A 15,020-nucleotide genomic window follows, 5' to 3' on the forward strand; every position below is an offset into this window, starting at 1 on the left:
AATGTTATAAACAGAGTGTGAACATTTTGGTGCCCTCAGAGAGGGAGGTAGAGGCAACGGAAAGCAAGAACAGCTATGGCAGCATTTCTCTGACCTGCTGAGGGTACAATCTGTGCCATTTTAAGAAAAGATTTTCACCTCTCCTTCTCTCACTCGTCACTCTGACTCCATTACATTGGTTTCTTCAAATACAGTTAAACCACAACCACCGGTCAAAAGATCCAGACTGAGAGAGAATCTCCATAATAGATTAGAATACATCCCAGGAACTATAATGAAATTACTTCACTAGGCAGAATGTTCCTTCAAATTAGATGAGAATTCTGATTTCCTAGAATGGATAAGCAGGCACTAAGCATATTTATATTTATTTCTATGGGACTTCGTACCACAATAAATATGCTTAGGTTGCCACATGGCAAGTTGAAGTCAATCCCTCCATCCCTCCCATGACATAATATATTTTGCTTGTTTTGCATAAATTTGAGATGCCCTGATGTAGTCTACAGCATAGGTCCCCAACCTTTTTCACCCCGCAGACCAACTGGGGAAGGCAAGGCACCCCCATGCTTGTGCTCATGGGCGAACGAGTGTGCGCTCATGCGTATGCACGAACGGTGGCGTGGTGCTTGTGCGGGTGCTCAGGCGCATGCGTGAACGGCAGCACGGCACTGACACAGGTGTGTTGGAGCACATGCGCATGTGGAAATCAGCTGTGCAGGGGAGAGTGCATGTGGGGGTGGGGCAGGAGTTCTGTCTCCGTGGCCCAATCCGTCTCAGGCCACGGACTGGCACCGGGCCGTAGACTGGAGTTTGGGGACCTCTGGTCTATAGTATTCGTGAATTATTACACTTTAATACATTTATTAGTCTTTACAATGCCACAAGAGATAAATTGGCTTCCAGACATAGAAGGGTTTGAGACAAATCAATTATAGAAGCAGTAGATAACTTTCACAAAGTTAGCAAATCTTTTCTTGACGCCATTTGAAACACTTCAAACCCAGCTCACATTTATAATCCAATTTATTTCCATCTATGATGCTGTTCTCACAAGGTGTCAGTCTGGTTCCAATATACGGCAACCCTAGTAAGGGATCTGAAGTATGTGATATGTTCAAGGAGAGGTTTGCCACTGCCACCTCCCTATGATTTTCCATGGCCAAGCTTAGATTAGAACCAAAGTCTCCTGAGTCCTAATCCAGTACTCTGTTGATAATAATACATTTCCACATGGAAGACAATGCTTGACGCCCACACAATCTAAAACTAGAGAGATGGATTTGCCTAGAAGAGTTTCTGCTATTTCTTTGATTCTGCTGTCTTCCTGTGGCCAGGACAGGAGAAAAGAAGGGCAGACTTTTGGGGTGTGATTTCTTTTTTAATCTTTCCCACTCACACTAACGGCAAAGAAAATTACTGTCTGATTTAGATTCAGCTCTACTTCTCCAAATCTCACCTGCATTCCTATCTCTTCCTTGCCTATATTAGGTTGCAAGACTTTGTTTATTCTGGACACATTTTCCATATGCATGTCCTGTAACTGTTTATATACTTTTCCCAGTGGACACATTTTTGTACATGTTTCCATCACTGACTAAATCACAGCTGTGTGTATTTTTTAATCAAACATATTTTCAGCCATTTCCAATTTAAAGAATATATGAATGATTCTGCATGTATTTTACTTTTCCATGAGGTACTGCACTCTTTGCAAGTACATACATTTCTGAAACAAGATATGCTTTGTTTTGCAAGAAATGTCAAGAGGCATAAAACTGGTTATCTGGGAGTGAATCTTGAAACCAAGGAAATTCTTCTCCACTCCCAAGCTACCTGGCATACAGGAGAGTAAGAGGCATGCCATTCTGCCAGTAAGGTTTGTCTCTGCTTCTGAAACGGCACTTCTACTAAACCCATAGAGACACTTCTCGGCCCCCTCCCCCCCTTAGGCATGGACTTGAATTGCTCCAATGGTCATCAAATAGAAAAGGCACCTACACTGTATTCTGAAAAACTAAAGATGATTTATATGAGGTATAAAGGACACTTTTCATGTGCTTTGATTATACAATCTGTGCATCTTTTTTAACATAACTGAACTCATGAAATACTTTTAATTTTTTTATTTTTTTAAATTTCCAAAACAAATACAAAATACTTACTAATACAGTGGTGCCCCGCTATACGCTTACCCTGATGATATAAAAATCACTTAACGATGACATTTTTGTGATCGCTATTGCGATTGCAAAACGATGGTTCCTATGGGGGAAATCCACATTACGTTGATTAGGAGCCTGCTTCGCGAACCATTTGTTCGCTATCCGATAATTTTTCCGGTTCTGCAAAATGGCTTCCCTCCCTTCTCAAAATGGCTGCTTTCCGGAGGGAAGCTTCGCATTACAGTGATTTTGAACAGCTGATCAGCAGTTCTCTATGGGCAATCTTCACTGGACGATGAGGTATTTGTATTTACCCCATTGAAACGCATTGACCAGTTTTCAATGCATTCCAATGGTTTGGTGTTTTTTTTTTTTGCTTGACCCTCATGAAACTCTGTACCTGAGTACTGATCAGCTTTTAATTAGAATATCCTTTATGATGCAATTACTCCTTGCCTTGTTTCTCATTGCTTATTGCCTCTGTCCAGCAATGATAACAAAAGAACTGTGTCTTTTGTACATACCATAATAACTACAATATGATGCCTAGAAAATATTCTGAAACCATTAATCACATGGCTATTAAAAGTGACTGAATCTCTGCACCCCTGCCAAAAAAAATAAGTACCGTATTTTTTGCTCCATAAGACGCACTTCCCCCCCAAATAGTGGGGGAGAAAGTATGTGCATCTCATGGAACGAATACAGTAAAAAAGGGGTTCAACCACCACCACCCAGAAGCCCTCCACTGCCATGCTGGGAGGCCTCTGAACTAACACCAGAGACTGCTTGCACTGGCTTTCTAAGATGTGCTTCCTGGAGCCCACCTGGAAAACCAGCAAGGCCAACAGGACTATGGCAGCAGACAGTGAAAACAGCCAAGGACAAAAGGGGAAAGAGTAATTCTAGAAAAACCAGGGGAAACCACAAACACAGTCCCCCACTTAAGCAGTTGATTTTCCCATATTTGGGGAAATCACAGGGGTCAGCACATCCAGAATGCAATAGATGAGCCTTACCCTGGGAAAACCACTCTGATGATCATGGTATTTCCCCTGCCAGGTATGAGTTGGAATGGCCTCTGAGCCTCCTGCCCCTTTCTGTGCCCTGTCCCCCAAAGGCATGGTGACCCCCCAGGTGCACCTCCTGATCGGAACAGGGCTGCACAGCTGCAGTCCCGAAAGAGGCCAAGAGAGCTACTCAGTTTTTTGGGGTGCCCCACAGGACCCCCATCAGGGGCTGGATGTTTCTCCCACTATCCTCCAGTGCACAGATATTAGCATACCTAATATGCAGGGAAAGCGGGGAAATTCGAACTTTCAGTTAGTGAAGAGGCTGCTTGTCTGCTTCCTTGCTAGTCCAAGCAGTTAGAGAACTGGGAGAGAGACCCGGGACTGCCTGGTATTGTCGTTTTAAAATGTAAAATTTAGTTTAAAAGCTGTTTGTTTGGAATTAGTGCTTTGGTGAAAAAGTGCTCCGTTTGAGTTGAAACCTGCTTGTGTAGAAACGTGCATACTTGCTTTAAAAGCTGCCTAGGAAGTGTTCAGACGAGCGCTGATAAGCTGTTAGGTGGGGAGAGGGGAGGGGAAAAGGGCAGGAGCGGAGAAGAGCACAAAATGGCTGCCGGCTGCCTGCTGGCTTTTAGCTGTTTAGGGCTCTTTTTTGGCTGTTCTGGGGTCTACCAAGGCACTGTGAAGAGCAAGGCTCAGTCTACAGTACCTGGTAAGTGACTTTCTTTTAAGTTTTTTAAAGTTTCTGACCTTTTTCCCTCCATAAAAATGCATGAATTAATTTTCAATGCATTTCTATGGGAAAATTGGATTCAACTTGCAAACTTTTCAACTAGTTATGGGCATCTAATAGAGAATGTATTTCCAAAGGGTATTGCAGCAAGGAAACTAACTGTGTCTCATGACTTCTAACTGGGTTACAGTACCTGCTTCCTGATTTCAGCTACTATAGTTTGTATTCAGTTTTTTTGGCTCATCAAGAACATTCTTCATGGCTTTGTGTGGCCTAACCTGTTGTGCCTTGCATGCTATAAATGTTTAATTATGTCAGAAAATGGAGATTTGGTCTTATGCTGAACATGTGCTACTGCTGGTGAATGGGTTCAGGTTAAGCTTTGTGTTGCTGATCTTTTGCATAACCTAAAGTAAATAACTTCTTCATGGATTGCTGCCTTGTCGTGGCGAAGGGGCTTGAGTAACTCAGAGAAGCTATGGGCTATGCCGTGCAGGGACACCCAAGACGGACAGGACATAGTGGAGAGTTCCGACTAAACGCAATCCACCTGGAGTAGGAAATGGCAGTGCCACTCCAGTATCTTTGCCAAGAACGCCCCATGATCAGAAACAAAAGGCTAAAAGATATGACGCTGGAAGATGGGCCCCTCAGGTCGGAAGGCGTCCAACATGCTACTGAGGAAGAGCGGAGGACAAGTACAAGTAGCTCCAGAGCTAATGAAGTGGTTGGGCCAAAGCCGAAAGGACGCTCAGCTGTGGACGTGCCTGGAAGTGAAAGGAAAATCCAATGCTGCAAAGAAAAATACTGCATAGGAACCTGGAATGTAAGATCTATGAACATTGGGAAGCTGGAGGTGGTCAAACAGGAGATGGCAAGAATAAACATCGACATCCTGGGCATCAGTGAACTAAAATGGACAGGAATGGGCGAATTCAGCTCAGATGATTATCATATCTACTATTGTGGACAAGAATCCCGTAGAAGGAATGGAGTAGCCCTCATAGTCAACAAAAGAGTGGGAAAAGCTGTAATGGGATACAATCTCAAAAATGATAGAATGATGTCAATACGAATCCAAGGCAGACCATTCAACATCACAATAATCCAAGTTTATGCACCAACCAGCATTGCTGAGGAGACTGAAATTGAACAATTCTATGAAGATTTACAACACCTTCTAGAACTGACACCAAAGAAAGATGTTCTTCTCATTCTAGGGGACTGGAATGCTAAAGTAGGGAGCCAAGAGATAAAAGGAACAACAGGGAAGTTTGGCCTTGGAGTTCAGAACGAAGCAGGACAAAGGCTAATAGAGTTTTGTCAAGAGAATAAGCTGGTCATCACAAACACTCTTTTCCAACAACACAAGAGGCGACTCTATACATGGAAATCACCAGATGGGCAATATCGAAATCAGATTGATTATATTCTCTGCAGCCAAAGATGGAGAAGCTCTATACAGTCAGCAAAAACAAGACCTGGAGCTGACTGCGGTTCTGATCATCAGCTTCTCATAGCAAAATTCAAGCTTAGACTGAAGAGATTAGGAAAAACCACTGGGCCACTCAGGTATAATCTAAACCAAATCCCTTATGAATACACAGTGGAAGTAAAGAACAGATTTAAGGAACTAGATTTGGTGGACAGAGTGCCTGAAGAACTCTGGATAGAGGCTCGTAACATTGTCCAGGAGGCAGCAACGAAAACCATCCCAAAGAAAAGGAAATGCAAGAAAGCAAAGTGGCTGTCCAACGAGGCCTTAGAAATAGCAGAGAGGAGAAGGGAAGCAAAATGCAAGGGAGATAGGGAAAGTTACAGAAACTTGAATTCAGACTTCCAAAGAATAGCAAGGAGAGACAAGAGGGCCTTCTTAAATGAACAATGCAAAGAAATAGAGGAAGATAACAGAAAAGGAAAGACCAGAGATCTGTTCAGGAAAATTGGACATATTAGAGGAACATTCTGCGCAAAGATGAACATGATAAAAGACAAAAATGGGAGGGACCTAACAGAAGCAGAAGATGTCAAGAAGAGGTGGCAAGAATACACAGAGGAATTATATCAGAAAGATTTGGATATCCCAGACAACCCAGACAATGTAGTTGCTGACCTTGAGCCAGACATCCTGGAGAGCGAAGTCAAGTGGGCCTTAGAAATCCTGGCTAACAACAAGGCCAGTGGAGGTGATGGCATTCCAGTTGAACTATTTAAAATCTTGAAAGATGATGCTGTTAAGGTGCTACATTCAATATGCCAGCAAGTTTGGAAAACTCAACAGTGGCCAGAGGATTGGAAAAGATCAGTCTACATCCCAATCCCAAAGAAGGGCAATGCCAAAGAATGCTCCAACTACCGTACAATTGCACTCATTTCGCACGCTAGCAAGGTTATGCTCAAAATCCTACAAGGTAGGCTTCAGCAGTATGTGGACCGAGAACTCCCAGAAGTACAAGCTGGATTCCGAAGAGGCAGAGGAACTCGAGACCAAATTGCTAACTTGCGCTGGATTATGGAGAAAGCCAGAGAGTTCCAGAAAAATATCTACTTCTGCTTCATTGACTATGCGAAAGCCTTTGACTGTGTGGACCACAGCAAACTATGGCAAGTTCTTAAAGAAATGGGAGTGCCTGACCACTTTATCTGTCTCCTGAGAAACCTATATGTGGGACAGGAAGCAACAGTTAGAACTGGTCATGGAACAACTGAGTGGTTCAAAATTGGGAAAGGAGTACGGCAAGGCTGTATATTGTCCCCCAGCTTATTTAACTTATATGCAGAATACATCATGCGGAAGGCTGGACTGGAAGAAACCCAAGCCGGAATTAAGATTGCCGGAAGAAATATCAACAACCTCCGATATGCAGATGATACCACTCTGATGGCAGAAAGTGAGGAGGAATTAAAGAACCTTGTAATGAGAGTGAAAGAGGAGAGTGCAAAAAACGGTCTGAAACTCAACATCAAAAAAACTAAGATCATGGCCACTGGTCCCATCGCCTCCTGGGAAATAGAAGGGGAAGATATGGAGGCAGTGTCAAATTTTATCTTCCTGGGCTCCATGATCACTGCAGATGGAGACAGCAGCCCTGAAATTAAAAGGCGCCTTCTTCTTGGGAGGAAAGCGATGACAAATCTGGACAGCATCTTGAAAAGCAGAGACATCACCTTGCCAACAAAAGTCCGAATAGTCAAAGCTATGGTTTTTCCTGTTGTGATGTATGGAAGTGAGAGCTGGACCATAAAGAAAGCAGACCGCCGAAGAATTGATGCCTTTGAATTGTGGTGCTGGAGGAGGCTCTTGAGAATCCCCTGGACTGCAAGGAGAACAAACCTATCCATTCTGAAGGAAATCAATCCTGAGTGCTCACTGGAAGGACAGATCCTGAAGCTGAGGCTCAAGTACTTTGGCCATCTAATGAGAAGAAAAGACTCCCTGGAAAAGACCCTGATGTTGGGAAAGTGTGAGGGCAAGAGGAGAAGGGGACGACCGAGGATGAGATGGCTGGACAGTGTCTGCGAAGCAACCAACATGAACCTGACGCAACTCCGGGAGGCAGTAGAAGACAGGAGGGCCTGGCGTGCTCTGGTCCATGGGGTCACGAAGAGTCGGACACGACTAAACGACTAAACACAAAGTAAATAAGGAAAACCAGTTGTTAAATAGTTTAATTCTACTATTTATCCTCCAAACAACTAAAAGGGACCTCTCAATGCAGTGCCAAATCAGACAAACCATTTCTAACTTAATATAGGCTTGAGCTGTAGCTGGGCAGAGTTGCATAACAATCTCTTCTGTCATTGAGACATTTCTATAAGCATAGGGAGGACGTGGATGAAAGGAAATGTAAAATATAGGTAGAGTAATATAGGTCTTATCACTGGCTGATAATGGTCTATATCACTGGTTCTTAACCTTGGGTTACTCAGGGGTTTTGGACTGCAACTCCCAGAAGCCTTCACCACCAACTGTGCTGGATGGGGTTTCTGGGAGTTGCAGTTCAAAAACATCCGAGTAACAAAGGTTAAGAACCACTGGTCTATATTAATGCCACTGTTGACTGCTGTTCACGTTACATGATTCAAATGTTATTCTGTTATAGTTTATTAAATATTTTATTACACTATTTGGTTCAGAATATATTTTCCCTGTGTTTCTCCTCTAAAAATTAGGTGCATCTTAAGGTCAGGTGCGTCTTATGGGGCAAAAAATACGGTAACTTTCTAGTGACTTTTGTCTTTGTGACTCTATGCACACTCTTTAAAGCTATCTTTGCATATTAGCCAGGCCTGTCTTGCTCCCTTTGGTCCTAATCATCCATACATGTCTTCCTTTGGACGGCATTTATAATGAGCAAGTGTAGCGTCAAACACTACAGAGAACACTAATCCTTTATTCTCATTTTAAATCAAGGCTATCACTAGACAGACCCTCTGAGACTTGATCCTCTTCACCCAGTGTTCTGCCCTTTCAAAACACACACAGAAACTCTGATGTTTCCTTATGTTTAGCCCAAATGTTCCCCTTTTTTGTAAGTAGAGCTCATTGGTTCTTCTTCTTCTGCCCTATATGAATACAGTGATACATTTGTTTTTTTCACTCTTTCCTGGCAACCCTCTAAATACTTGAAAGCTATATGATGTATCCATGGTATCATAACTTTCTTGTTTTCTATATGTGCTGTCTCGTTTCTAAGTTCTGTATAGAACAGAAATTCAGGTCATGGCTTCATGAGCTCTCCACACGCTCATTTGTGCACCACCGGCCTACCATGCCAGTCACTGAGCCAGAAGGCAGAGGCAAAAAAGCAAATACTTTCACTTTGAAGCAGTGCACACTTTGTTCTTCTGTTGAATCACTCCCAGAATCCTCCTAGAAGCACAATTTGACTTCAAAAGAAGAGGCAGCCTCCTGGTTCTTCTTCTTACAATGCAGATGAGCAGCCGTGTCACACACAATTGTCTGCCTAGTGGTGTATACACAAGGAGAATTCACAAAGCTGTTATGGCGCATTGACAGAAAATAGCACTCTGGTCAGGGAAACTGCTTCCCAGTTGCCTCATTTTAACGTGAGGGTATAGGGGTGGGGGAAGTGCCAGAGCCACGCTGCAACACTTTGGCTTAGGTACGCCCTTTGATGGGCTTGACAGCAGAAGTGTGCTCCTCCTGCAAACTGTCAGAATTTACTTAGCTCTGATATAAAAGGTGCTGTTCTCCACCTCATCGTTGAACAAACACAAGGTGACAGTGCTGTTCTGTCAGCTCATATCTGAACGAACAATTAATAATGTAGTACTAAACCACAATTTAGTGGTACAAGGATAGGAAGTAGAAAGCCTGGGTTTCCACAGGAACTCACCCCACCCCTGCACACACACACAAAGTCTGGGCAAAGACGTAAGACTGGAAGCTTTCGATTCTCCTTTAGACTGTTGACAATTTAGGATTAACAAAGGCCACAAACTTATGTTTAACTTTAACTTGGTTCAAAACTGGTTTGTTTCAACAAGCCATTGTTAGGATTAACCACAGTTTGTTAAGTCTGGTTGACATGCTAAGTTATGGTTAATCAACAATGGAAACAAAGGCTTCTAAATTCTTCCTGGCAGCTATGTTGGGTGGAGGAGTAGGCAAGAACCTGACAATTACCTAGGCTGAATTCTTCCAGGAGCTCATACAAAGCAGTTTAAAAGCAAATGATCCTTCCAGTTCTTAGTACTACAAGAATGTCTGCAAAGTACTGATATGGAAAAATCCACACGTGTGTCTAAATGTAGGGCTGCGTCGGCTAATAACTATTCTGAGGTGGCTGCATTTAATGAGGTGGCTGCATTGATGGTATGGCACACATTAACATCAAACTTATTCCACTTCCCTCAATATCTTGCATTCTAACATTTAAAATGCCTTTGGCATTCAGATTTCAATATATAGCAAGGTTTATTAACATTCACTCAATTACCCCAGGACATACTCAACAAAGGACATTACAGAATAAAAAGCAACTCCAACATACTAGGACACTTCACTGAAGATAGTATATTGATAGCTCACAGCTTTTAAACCATGCTCAAAATGCACTGCTACTCTTGGAGCGGAAAAACAGGTTCATATATTATCAGCGATTTAAGTTTCTGCTCACCCTCTTAATAATCACTCTCGATTAAACAATGAAAACAATGTATAACTACGTAAATGGCAAAGAGGTAAGGCTGACAGAAAAAAGAAGACAGGAGAAACTGACTGGAAATTGTCCACAGAAACAATCTTCTTTCCTGATAGATGTGCTGACAAATCACGGCAACAGAACGCCTGTTGCCACAGGATGGACATTTCAATTCCTCTACCAGAGCACAAAGAGTCCTTCCAAGGTTAACCCCCTTCCGTCTTCTTGCCTGCTAAAGGAAGACTGCCAGCAAATTAAGCATTAATAATAGTGACAAAGTGAAATGACTGGTGGAAATGTCACACTCCTTAAACAGTCTTATCGCTACCAGTGGGTTTCTGTACTTCACACAAAAATCAAAGTCTGGAAAAAGAAAATGGGAATGGGAATTCATTAAGAAATCTGACATATTTCTAAAGCTTTAAGTGAGGACTGTTCACACTGTGAGAAGTAATTTCTACCTGAAGTACTGGTAGATGCATATAGGGAGAAAATGCTGCAGTTCTGAGACTCTTTAAAAAACACTGGCCCCCTTCCTGGTATCTTCACACTGCAGGCACAGGAATGAAAGCAGAAGCAATCCTGGTAAGCCTAGCCATATGGACTTGGACTTCCCTCAATGCCCCAGTCTGGCTGCTCATGTGCTGACATAATGTCCACAATGCCTTCAGCCTACGGTAGTTGTTGTTTTAAAAGCAGCATCAAATTCAACAGCATGGCAACTAGACATGGGATGGGCGGTGTGTGTGTGTTGAACTACAAATCCCATAATTTTCCATACCAGAAGTTCCATCTAGCAGACCTGCACCTAAATGTGTCTCATGAGGAAAAATAAGGCTTAGCTGTGAAAGTCTTGTGGTCTAGAACCTTGGGTTACTCAGGTGTTTTTGAACTGCAACTCCCAGAAACCCCAGCCAGCACAGCTGGTGGTGAAGGCTTCTGGGAGTTGCAGTCCACTGGTCTAGAATAGGTCTAGCTTCCTGTTCAGAAAGGACGTTCTCAGCTAGCAGTGCGGCAGCTTCCTTTTTGCACTGAAGCTAGAGCAAACCCAAGCCTATGCCTTAGACCCCAGGGCTCTCCTAGTTCAGCCTCTTTTCCAAGTGACCCACATTTAAGTGTATGTAGGTCTGAGTCTGTTGGGTGGAACTTCTAGAAGAGAGGATTAAGGGACATCTAGCCCCAAATCCCAAGCCTTGTGGCAGCTATTTCCGTTTTCTTAAACTGTGATATCTGTAAGGTACACGCTACAGGCTTTTCATTGTTTTGAAGTATAAACAACTGCCACAACAGCAAGCCAGCTGTACAGCCCTGATATTGTCGGCACCACTGCTGGGCTCCATCCATCACCTGCAAACAAGCTGATCATTACTGGGAAAGGAATTCTATGATATATTGCTACTGAGGAGACCCACCAAGCAAGCACCCACCTTACTCAAAAGGCTCTGGAACTTGATACCAGTTGGCCCATGCCATCTCCATGCAATTATTCTATTACAAGAGATGTTCAGATTATACAATTTAAAATCAATTAGCTCTGCCTTCTGTTCTCATCTTCTCACTGGTTAAGAGTGAACTACACCTCACCTGCTTTGTATGCCTTGCCTTCACAGTCTCTGCCTCTAACTACTTGTTTATTAAAGCCAACAAGTCAGATAGGCTCAGCTGCTGTCCTTTTAACTGTCCTTTTGCTAAAGAGAATTGGCCGTGATGCAATTCCCACTGCCTTCTGCCCTGCAGAGTCTTGGATTTTAGGATCAAAACACTTGACTTTTCTGAAAGGGCTATAATTAATTTTTCATATTAGAGTGGTCTGCAGAGTTTAGCCAGCCTATTGTAAATGAGATATTTCTCATTTCTTGTGACCAAAATAGATAACAGGAGCTCTGGCTCAGCAGGAACAGGGAGGGGGTACTAATAGTTACAGCGAGAACAATTTGCCTGGGAGCAACTTAAGAAGGGAGATATTCAGAGAACGCGAAGAAAGAGATTGCAAGAGAAAGGAGACATCAGAGTAGGGGCAGGCAGCTTCAACAAAGACTAAGGGGACAGTGGGACATGGAAGGTGGTACTAGGCTCCCAAATTGGATACTGCAGTTTGGCCAAAGGCATTTGGTTGCACTTTTCACTTTAAACATGGGACACTACTTCCTGTGAACAGTTCTCAGCACCCTTTTTGATTAGTAGATTCTCTACTCTGGGGAGTGTGAATCAACTTTTACATAAAACATGTTGTGGGGACTGTGCACCTTGTTCAAAAGTGGAATATAATTGTTAAAGTGAAAAAGATAAATTACTTACCTATAACTCTAGTTCTTTGCGTGGTCATCTGCAACTTCACACAATAGGGTTATTCTGTGCTTGCACAGAGATTCTCAGAATCTTCTAGAGGTTTAGCACGTGCTTGCCATGACCTCCCTGTGAGTACACATGGCCCTCCCATCCTGGCAAGGGCCTCAGTTCTGACGAACAATCCACCACTGTTTATCAAGTACAAGACATATGTGACGGACAGAGGGCAGGATGGGCAGGATGTGTGAATTCACAAATGACCACTCAACAAAGCTGGCCGTGGGTGGCAAATGTGGAAGGTGTGGTCCATGTAGCAACCTTACAGATGTGCACGGGACGTACTCCTCTGAGGAAAGCCATGGAACTTGCATTGGCTCTGGTGGAGTGTGCTTCCAGAGAGCACGGTAAAGATTTGTGAGCCAAGTCATAGGCTAGTTGAACCGTCATCACAATCCATTGGAAATGAGTGAGATCAAAGATCCTCTACTGGACCCCTGGGAGCTGATAAAGACTGTCTTAGATTTGCAGAAAGACAAAGTCTGAGAGACATAGAATGCTGGGGTGCGAAAGGCATCAAGGGAGTGCAAGGAGTGCTCACAGTCACTTGAGGGCAATGGGAAAAAGATAGGTAAAACAATAGGTTGGTGAATATGAAAGTCAGATGCCATCTTAGGGAGGAATGAGATGTCTGGATAGAAAGTGACCTTATGAGTGTGAAAATGGAGGAAAGGTGGATTTACACACAGTGCGGTAAGCTCGCTGGCCCTGAGTATGGAAGTGATGGCGACCAAGAAGATGGTATTGAGAGACAGTAGCTGCTAATTCAATAGCCAGAGTTTCAAAGAGGGAAGTATGAAGTTATATAGGATGAGTTGTAGGGACCATTGAGCAGAAGGTGGTTGGAGTAACAGACAGATATTTAGACCTTAAGTGTGGAGATGGCTTTGCTTGAATAAATAAAGCAGTCAAGTCAGGACAACATCCAGTGTCGCTGGGGCAGTCGGAAGGCTATGCTTCCGTGCAAAATCAGACAAGGTACTCCATTTGCAAGTGTAGAGCTGGTTTGTGGATGGTCTCTGAGCATGTGCCAAGACCTGGGCTATGGAGGGAGAATTCTCCATGTTCTTGCAGGTGAAGAGTCTGCAAGTCTTGGTGGGTGACCCTGCCTTGATTCTGCATTAAGAGCTGTGGTGGCAGAGGAAGTTGCTCGCCAGTAATTTCAGGGTGGTGAACCAGGACTGCATGGGCCACTGAAGGTGAATGCAGTCTCCTGCCTGGTGAATGGAGCTCTTACTTGTCGAGTGATGAGTGGGAGCGAAGAGGAACTGAGGCGCTCGCTAGGATGGACAGGCCACATGCACTAAGGGGTTGGTCCTGACAAACACATGGTAAATCTGTAGAAAATTCCATGAACCTCTGCATAAGTGCAAAATGACCCTTTTGTGTGCACTCACAGAGACCACAAAGAAGAACATGCCTTTTTATAACTATCAAATTCTTATCAGTAACTACAGTAGTGGAGGCAGCAGGAGCTCTTGAGGGAGGTATGAAAACAGACATGAGAGGTGCATGTAGCTCATGTGTAACCTATGTCTGGTTTAGGGGAAGTAGGTTGGGAGTGGAAACAGGGTTAGGATTGTACCATATGGCATACCAGACCTCTACTCAACATTAAATTACCCTATTTAGCTTGCACCGCCCTGTTCCAAAGAAGTCCATGTAGATAATGACCTAAGTAGGACATTAAAAATTACCAGCTTTTTAAATGGTTGCATTCAAACTATAGCCATCACAGGCATCTAGAGGTGGGGGCTAACCTGTGCACTTAAGTAACACATCCAAATTTGCCCAAATGATTGCACAGCAACTGGGATACAGGCAAATTCCTTACTAGAAATCATTAGGAAAGGACTCTCATTATCGGGGCTGTCTTTTATATAACTTATGCCATGACACTCTACATCAGTGGTTCTTAACCTCTGTTACTGGGATGCTTTTGAACTGCAACTCCCAGAAACCCCAGTCAGGACAGCTGGTGGTGAAGGCTTCTGGGAGTTGCAGTCCAAAACTCCTGAGTAACCCAAGGTTAAGAACCAGTGCTCTACATGGAATACTGTGTACAGCTCTAGCCACTGCATCTTCAAAGGATATTATACGCATAGAAAGACACAGAAAATGGCAACCAAAATTGTCACAGGCCTGAAGCATCGGTCTTACAGGCAAGGTGATTTGCAGGAGGTTTGGAACAAACAAAAGGTTGTACTTTCTCACAGCATAAAGTTACTCTCTGGAATGCTCTTCCACAACATGAGGTAAGGGTTAAACAAATTAATGGAGGATAAACTTTCCAATTGTTACTAATTATACTGATGACATGTTCCCTCCAGGATCAGGGGCAGTATGCCTCTGAATATCAATTGATGGAGAACACGGCTGAGTGAGAATGACTCTCACAACCTTTTTGATCAACAGGGACCATGACATCATCAGCCACTCTCCCCAGGCCTCCCCCATTCCTCCTTGAGTTCAGCTGCAATCTTGACAATACCTGATGCACAAGTGGATTCTCTAGCAAATCTATATTGTCACAATATTACCCTAGGGTAATACAGATTATTCTGAGGTGCCTTGGTCTTGAATTGGCAATTAAATCCAA

At 43.4% G+C, this 15,020-nt stretch overlaps 1 protein-coding gene and 1 pseudogene across 1 annotated transcript in view; both read right to left on the reverse strand.

Annotated features, from left to right (window-relative positions):
- The window catches only part of GALNT18 (polypeptide N-acetylgalactosaminyltransferase 18), a 366,080-nt gene that overhangs the window by 206,999 nt on the left and 144,061 nt on the right, over nt 1–15,020 (reverse strand). The gene's annotated exons all lie outside the window — the stretch shown is intronic.
- LOC144586164 (U1 spliceosomal RNA) lies at nt 3,081–3,235 on the reverse strand (annotated as a pseudogene).

The sequence above is a fragment of the Pogona vitticeps genome, chromosome 1 (genome assembly GCF_051106095.1).
Source record: "Pogona vitticeps strain Pit_001003342236 chromosome 1, PviZW2.1, whole genome shotgun sequence".
Classification (NCBI taxonomy): Eukaryota; Metazoa; Chordata; class Lepidosauria; order Squamata; family Agamidae; genus Pogona; species Pogona vitticeps.